This window comes from Athene cunicularia, assembly GCF_003259725.1.
Source record: "Athene cunicularia isolate RWA chromosome 24 unlocalized genomic scaffold, athCun1 chr24_part1, whole genome shotgun sequence".
NCBI classification, from domain to species: domain Eukaryota; kingdom Metazoa; phylum Chordata; class Aves; order Strigiformes; family Strigidae; genus Athene; species Athene cunicularia.
Window position 1 is genome coordinate 3,696,618 of NW_020799132.1, and position 8,600 is coordinate 3,705,217.

Here is an 8,600-nt window from a genome sequence, read left to right on the forward strand (position 1 = left end):
CCCCCCCTTGCCCTGCTGCCCACCCTGCTCTGGGTGCAGCCCAGCACACGGGTGGCTTTCTGGGCTGCCAGCACATGTTGGTGGCTCACAGTCAGTTTTCCATCCACTAACACCTCCAAGTCCCTCTCCTCGGGGCTGCTCTCCATCCCCTCCTCACCCAGCTTGTGTCTGTGCTGGGAATTGCCCTGACCCATGGGCGGGACCTTGCCCTTGTTGAACTCCATGAGGTTTGCCCCAACCCCCTCTCCAGCCTGTCCAGGTCCCTCTGGTTGGATCCTTCCCTCCACCAGGTCAGCCCCACCATGCAGCTCGGTGTTGTTGGCGAGCTTGCTGAGGGTGCCTCGATCCCCTGTCCATGTCCCCAACAAGGATGTCAAACAGCACCAGTCCCAACCCCTGAGGACACCGCTTGTCACCGCTCTCCACTTGGACATGGAGCTGTTGACTGCAACTCTGGGGGTGACCATCCAGCCAATTCTTCATCCACTGAGGGGTCCATCCTTCAAATCCATGTCTCTCCAGCTCAGAGACAAGGATGTCATGTGGGACAGTGTCAGATTCTTTGCACAAGCCCAGGCAGATGACGTCAGTTGCTCTTCCCTTATCCCCCAACGCTGTAACCCCGCTGTAGAAGGCCACCAAATTAGTCAGGCACAATTCACCCTGAGTGAAGCCATGCTGGCTGTCGCCAATCACCTCCGTATTTTCCATGTGCCCCAGCACAGCTTCCAGGATGATCCACTCCATGATCTTGCTGGGCACAGAGGTGAGATGGACTGGCCTGTAGCTCCCCAGATCTTACTTTTTTCCCTTTTTAAGAGCATGGGTTATGTTTCCCCTTTTCCAGTCAGCAGGAACTTCACCAGACTGTCACAACTTCTCAAATATGATGGGTAGTGGCTTAGCCACTACATCTGCCAGCTCCCTCAGGACCTCTGGATGCATCTCATCAGGTCCCATGGATATGTGTACCTTCAGGTTCCGTAGACGGTCTATCAGATGGCTATTTCTGCATGTGTGAGTGATCAGGGAGTGTACATCAACAGTGCCCCTCGTTCTTGAGTTGGACAGCCTCATCTCCAGCACTAGAAGGAAACTGTTTCTCTTTCCAAAGTAAGTGCCCTCCAAAAAAGTTGGGTTTGGGTTTGTTTAGTTTTGAGGGTGGGCAGGTAATACTGGCACCATTAGGACCAAGAATGCTCTTGAACTCGATTCATCCTCCACACGTTGCTGGCAGTTGGCACTGATTTTTAGTCGTTGCCAAAACATAGACTTGAGCCGATGACCTGGTTTCAGCTGACCTTGGAATAAGCAACCTCTGTGACCTTCAAGCAATTACATGACTCAGATAGCTGGCTGTCCTGGCTGCAGAGCTAAGGGCGCTTTTGTTATGCTTTATTCAAGGGCTGCTGGTGGAATTGAATTATTCCCTGTACTTTCCAGTTTGTCCGATCTCACAGACATGTTCTGATTTCTTATGATTTTATTTATCTTAAAGAACTGGATGATATCTGGCAGGAACACACAGAGATCTGTACCCGATATCAACAGATTCATTCTTCTCAGAACATTGGGGTTTTTTAATTATAGACAAGGCCAGTGTTTTATTTAGTCTGCAGTTTCTTATAAAAAGTAGTGACTCACTGTAATTGGTTACTGCATGCAGTACAGTCTATTTTTGTGGAGTGTCTTCTCTGCTCAATGTAAATCACCTGATCTTTAGAGGCACCAAGGAGCAAAGAGTTGAGTGCCCATCAACTGGGCAGTCAGGGGACAAGGGCAGGCAAAGCTTGCAGATAATGGTCACGAGTTGTCCGAGGCAGAGGCAAAGCAGAATGACCGAGAAAGTAAAGGTTCCTGTGGGAGGGAGAGGAGTCGGGAAGGGCAAAGAGGGCAGCAAGAGGTAAAGCAGGAGGAGTGAGGGAGAGGAGGAAGGCAAGGCAAGCGCATGGAGTGGAGCAGAGCTGGTACTGTATTCCAGAATTCAGTCTGGAGAGGAATTTCTGCATCCCTCTTGCTTTTATCGTGTCACAGACATCTATTTCTGAAGCCCACGTTATGTGTCACATAAGTCCTTCACGGCCACGTGCTTTTAGAACTGGACAGGCACCAGTGGAAGAGCTATTCTGTTACAGGGATTTCATCGTGGTTTTGTTAAATCGATAACTTATCTTTGGGGGTGAAAGGGGAGTATTTTCACTTGCATGCGAAGTGTAAAGTATTGCAGCCGATTCACTTACCGTGTGTGACTTTAATGTGGGTTTGCACCCCTGGATTTTGCTAAGGGAATTGATGTACCCCTGTAGCGTTTCACAGTAACTGAGGAAAAGGTGTAAGTGATGCAGACCCATCACCTATTTGTTAGAGAAATTCAAGAGAGTTTTCACAGAGAAATGACTTCAACCAGTCACCAGCTGGGACACCGACCAGCTCATGGGCATTAAGTCAGGGGACAGAAAGGCTACGCTGAGCTCTTGGTCCAGCGTTTGTAAAGTGTCTTGTGTGTGATGGGAACTCTCTGAGATGAATCATGAACAGTAATAACACCAGATGAGAAGGGGATGCAGCTAGAAAGACGAGGAGAACACCGAAACAGTGATGCTGTTTCTGTACTGCCTGAAAAAATACCTCGGCAAAGAGGAGCTTGGCTTTACCTCGGCGCTGCAGAGGGGACAGCGCTATCTGCCGGGCCTGGGGGACAGTGCCCCTGGTTTCCAGGATCGCACAGCACCCTTATTTTATCTCCTGCCTGCACCACACGCTTACACACACATGTACACGCCCGCACATGTGCGGTCTCTCCCTCTCTCCCCTTCCCCCGGGCCCCCCCTGGGGATTTCTCCACGTAATCTCTCCTTTCCTGTGCTGTATTTGGCCTCTGGATGGAAACCTACCATTACTCTAAATTTGTTAGGGGAATTTTTTTTTGCTTTGTTTAAAGTTAATAAAACAACTATGAAAAATAAGCAAACTCTAGCAGAATCCCTAGCCAGGGGAAGGTGCCTGCTTAGACACTGAAATGCGAGCAAGGGATTCCCTGATTCCCTTTTAAAAATGGTGGTTTTGAAGGAGAAAGTGACTTTTTACAGATTCAAAGCTCCATGTAATTTCCACTGTTTTACACAGCACCTTTGAATTTGACCGGGGAGATGTACTTTATTGTCACCAAAAAAAAAAAAAAAAAAAAAAAAAAAAAGCTTTCAAATCTGTTGTATTGAAGCTGGAAATATTGTTTCTTCTCTTTTCTGAGTGATGTCTAATGTGCTTGTCGTTTTAGATGGAAGATGATGACAAATTATGCTACTAGGAGGAGAAAGTTGAAAACCCACAGATGGAAGATGTACAACATAGCCAAAGACCAAAAAAGTTTATTTTTCACAATGGGAGACTTGATTCTGCAAGATAAGCGCATCCGATCAAACATCCCTGATATAAAAATTTCTTGGAATCCTTCACATTTTCCAGACTCCCGTGAAAACAAACTGCATTTGAGAAGCAGCCCGGAGCTGTTTTCTAGGGGACTTGGAAACAAACCTGAAGGTGTGTGTCTGTGTTTATTGACAGCTGGGAGGAGATTCAGCCCTGTTCACCTCTAAGGAATAAAAAGCAGCAGCTAGCACTTTGGTCCAGGCAAGGTAAGGCAGTAACACTTGCTGAAGAAGCTTTCCTTTACACAGATGCAATCGTTGCACGGTGCTAAAATAATTGAGGCATTTGTGTGTTTTACTAGCAGTAAGAATTCAGAAATTAAATGAGCAAATGTGAATGAATACGTGTGGCAATCTGACAGGCTAATGGATTTTTATCCACTGCTAAAGTGAATGAGCTGAGGAGAGGCCTAAAAGCATGTCTGTGAAAGTGCCACCTCATTAGACTCCAGACTGGTAAAACAGCACTTCAGTTACAGCACACAAAGGTTTGCTGATGTGCATGTGCACCACTTGATTTTATTGGCACCGAGTCCCAGAAAACAATACCCCAAAAGTACCTGGACCAACACCAGGGCTTAGAATTTCCAGGATGTATACAATAACACACCTCTAAATGTAGCCTGTATTAGAGGTCTGAAAAAATGTGTTTATTTAGTTGCTGACCACAAAGTGTTAGCAACGTGCAGGAATGTAGCTCGGTGCGTTTCTTGGACATGGAGGGGAGAATTTTCAACCCAGCCTTCGGAGCACACCTGCTGCCCAAAGGGATCCAAGTCCCCAGACCCTGGCAGTCCTCTGTGCGTGCGCAGGCTTTGGCTTCCACAGGACTGCTCTGCATCCGAGCAAGTGTTTCTGACAGGGAGCGCCGCTGTGAAAAGCATTAAAGGGTCACAAACAGCTCAGGCGGTCTGCTTGCCAGGTCAGTCACTTCTTGGTCACACTCTATATCCTTCTTATTCTCACTCCTGAAAGAAAAACAATTCACAGCTGAGACTAGAGATGTTGAACACCCCGTGTTTGCTCTGGGAGGTAAGGATGGCGAAGGGACTGTGCCTTGGGGCTCCTCAAAGAAAGCAGAAAGGGAGAGCAGCTGGCATTAAAGGGTCAGAATGTTCCCTTGGAAATCAGTTGGCTGCTTCTGCAGGCATGAAGGAAGCCGAGCCAAGCTCAGGTAGCAGCAGTAAATCAGGAACATGCACAACCTGTGTGTAGCGGGAAGAGGCCCCGCAGCATGTGTGTGAGCAGTGGCTCAGCGTGGAGCGTGGCTTTCGGGGATCCTGGCGGCATGCACGTGGGGAACCCCCTCACCTTGCATGGGGAAATGGCAGAACTGGCAAAAAATGGTGCAACACAAATGCAGGCAGGTCTTTGTACAGAGAGAGAGCACAGTCCCTCTGGGTACCTGCATCTGGAGAACCTTAATGGGGACCGACCTTCTAGAATATTGGGGGTGGGAAGGGGATGCAGCTGGGGCTGGGTGCACTGGAATGCTACAGACCAAGTCCCCAGCACTGGGAACTGCACATCAGCTGGAACTGCAGGTCTGCAGATGGAGAGAGGTGTGAGGAGTTCAGCTGGCGTTGTCTGTAGCGCAGAGGATCCGACGGGGACCCAGACGTTGGCAGGTACACGGAGAATGCATTTGAAAACTTGAGCGTGGAAAAGAGAAAATTGAATGAGCTTGTATAACCCTCCAGGCACCCTGTAAAGGCAACTAGAGAACTCTTCCCTTGCTATAGATTTCTGTACAATGTTTTTTTTTAAAGTGCGTGGGAAGGATGCCTACCCGCCTACCTCTATTAAATTCAACATTTTTAATGTTATCCTGTATGACTTCTCTGCAAACCGTTACTGGTTTCATACTGGGTAGAGGCTGCTCAGTGGGAGCAGCAGCGAGCAAGAGGAAAGGGGCTGCTCTCTTCATTCTCGTGTTCGTTCTTCCAGCAGTTGCGTGTCAGGGGATCACTCGCTGTTAGCTGGTGGCTGCCCAGCTCCGGTGGCCCTGAGGTTGGGATGGTTGTCGAGGAGCGGTTGATCCCGGTGGTGGCTCCTGACAGTCAGGAGGGGCTGTGCAGGGAAGGAGCTGTGCGGATGTTCAGCTGCACAATAAAGAGGATGTTTGCACTGAAGCGAGCTGATGTGATTGCGGATGGCAGAGGAAGCCGCCGAGACGGCTGTCACAGGGCAGCCAGACACGGGTTTTGTGTTCCCACTCCCATAGCCTGGCTCAGGGACCACGAGAGTGAGCAATTAGTGGGGGCAGGGTGCTGAAATTATTTTTATCTCCTCATCTTGTTGTGCCTGTGCTGAAGTGCCAGCCTTTTTTCTTTCTTTTTTTTTTTTTTTTTTTCCCCTTTTTTTTTTTTTTTTTTCCCTGCGAAGCATTAACTGGGTGGGTTGCCATAGCAACTCCCGCATGATAAGTTGGGCTGCTTCTTCCAGCATTCAAGATTTCTCTCTCAACATTCAGCCCCCTTCACCATTTCCTCTGGAGTGCCAAAATGGCTGAGGGCTTTGTGGTGCCGAGCATCCTACACCCTAAGGCTTACACCTCTCCTCCAGCCCGTTCACTGGAGGCATCAGGGCTGTGTTAGGGCGAGAAAGAGCAGCTCTGCATCCCTGCCTTTGAAGAATTACGTGCTCTCCGTCTCTTTTGCAGCACACCAGGGCTGAAAATTAGAACAGGTTTCCAATGTGGCATCCCGTTTATTTGCAAGCTTTCCTGAAGAGGGCTGGGCAGCGTTTGTCCATTCAAAATAAGCACATGGAGGCACTGGAGTGGTTCCCAGCTAAGCCCAGATTATAGCAACAATGAAAGCATCTTATCCTTTCATTCTAAAAACATACAGTATCCCTGAATACGTCCAGAGAAGTTTTTCTTTGAAAATAAACAAGTTTAATAAACCGGACTAACTACAAGTATTTATTTTTAAATCACCTTTGGTTTTGTCTGTAGCACATGAAGCATGCTCTAGGTGCAAAATAAATTTCTCCAGAGCTTGGGGAGAGGGTGTGATCTCCATCTGCTTCCCTGACCCCTGGCTTTTTGTGTTACAATCCACCCAAATCCAAGCCCAGTTTCACCAGAGATTTTCCTCACCTCTGGGCCCAATTTCCCTTCTTTACAGAGCAGCCAGAACACCCGTCTAGCAGGAGGTGCTTGGGGTCTGTACACAAGTGACCCGAGTGGGTTGAGAGAAACCCGTGGAGGAGGACGCGGGGGTATTAGTGGATGGAAAACTGACTGTGAGCCAGCAACGTGCTTTGAGCAACCTGGGCTAGTGGAAGGTGTCCCTGCCCTAGCAGGGAGTTAGAACTAGATGGTCTTTAAGGTCATTCCAGCCCAAACCTTTTTATCATTCTATGATTCCATGACAACTTGGTACTTTTTTAGGATGTTTGTTTGTCACTATCATTTAAATTGATTGTCAGGTGAGTACTGGAGTGCCTGGGGTGAGAGGAGAAAAGGGATCCTGTTTCGACCTGGGGGAGCACCAAGGCACCTGATGGCAGGGCTGTGCTGAGGCAGGAGTGCAAGGGGTTGAAGGGTCAGTCAGGCCGCTGCCAGAATCCGTGTCGTAGAGCTGCTGCTTCCTCTTAATCCTCTCAGACCCTCTCTCCCCTCCCTGGCAGGATTTTCCATAATAGATGTAATTGGAGCAGCCGTAGCACAAAGAGTACAGCTCTGCTGATCCGCGTTCTGTTTTCTGGCGGTGCACCTGGCTTCCTGAGAACAGATGTGATTTCCACTGTACTTCATGAAACAGGTGGTTGTCAAACGAGGTGGCCGGGGACATCGTCCTGTAGTTCCCGTGTCTATAAAAAAACCCCATCAGCACTCTCATCCGCCACACACGGGCTGGATTGTTCCAGAAGAGACAGGAGTGAGCCCTGTGCTTAGCCTGCCCTTCTCTTTGTTGAGTTGTTACAAATATAGCGAGGGCCAGCGGGAGAAAAACAAATGGCTCAATGGAGGAGGCTACATCCTTCCATCATCTCTGGGTATCGTGGCTGCCGCTTTGTCTTCCCGTGGAGAAAAGTCAGTTTTTAAGTAGGGAGATTCATGGCTTCTAAGGGGGCAACTGGAAGTCTGTTGCTGGTGTCCGCAGGCCACTGACTCGCAAGCTGTTGGTCCCTGTAGTCACACCTGGCTCCTGGGAGACACATTAAATAGGTGGGATTGAGTAATTTGCTGGTAGGAGTGCGCAATAACCCAAAGAGGTTTGGCAGCCTGGTGGCCAGTGTGTGGGGACTGGTGTGGCTTCGGTCAGGCCCTGCTGTAATATTCAGGGCTGCGAAGGTTTTGGGGGTCACAACCAGAGGTGGCCTGGAACAGGGTGGAGTAACCTGTCAGTAAAACAAAGCAGAGCAAGGATTCAGGAAGATGTCCTTAGCTAGGAATTGCTTGGGGTTGTCACGGGAGGCTGTAAAGGGTGAGGTGGAGGCAGTTGCTCTGTGTGTGGCTACTGGCGGATGAGGAATGCCACTGGCTGATACCAACGTGATTAGATGATGTCTAGGAAAAGTGTTGCTGTCTCTGCTCTGCGCCCGCTCTGCTTAAGCAGCGTAGAGGCCGGACTGCGTGCGTGCGTGTGTGTGCCCTTAGCACCAAGCCTGCCCCAGAGCTGTGGTGGTGGCCACCACCAGCAGCGTTGTGGCCAGCTGAGGGGCTCGAAGCTGATGCTTTCTAACGACTGCAGATGTCTCTGGGGGGGTCTCGCTGTCTGCGCTCTGAGTTTTGGCACAGGGAGTTGCTCACGTGTGGTTCTCTGCTGGGGCTGGTCAGGTTTAATTCAATAGATCGTGCTGTTTATCGAGCTGCCATCGGAGCAGATGCTTTAAAAAGAGAGAGCACATTTAACAAGCATTTTTTTATTATTTTTTTTTCCCTTTCTGTCCACTGTGACCTTCAAAGTTGGAGAAGCCCTTCAGGCCAGTGGCCCCAGTCCAAGAGGAGAAAGCCCAGCCTGCTCCTGGTATTAAGCTCCTGGGAAATCAGGCTGGAACATGAGGAGAGAGGATTTCCCTGTGACCTTCAGAGCTGTCAAACCCTAATTCAGGGGCGGGGAGGCCTTTGTGACCCTGCGTGGATCACTCCCCGCCTTGGCTCTGCCTTGGAGTCGGTGCCGCCGTTCCGCTCCGTGCAGCCTGCAGGAGGATGCCCGGGCG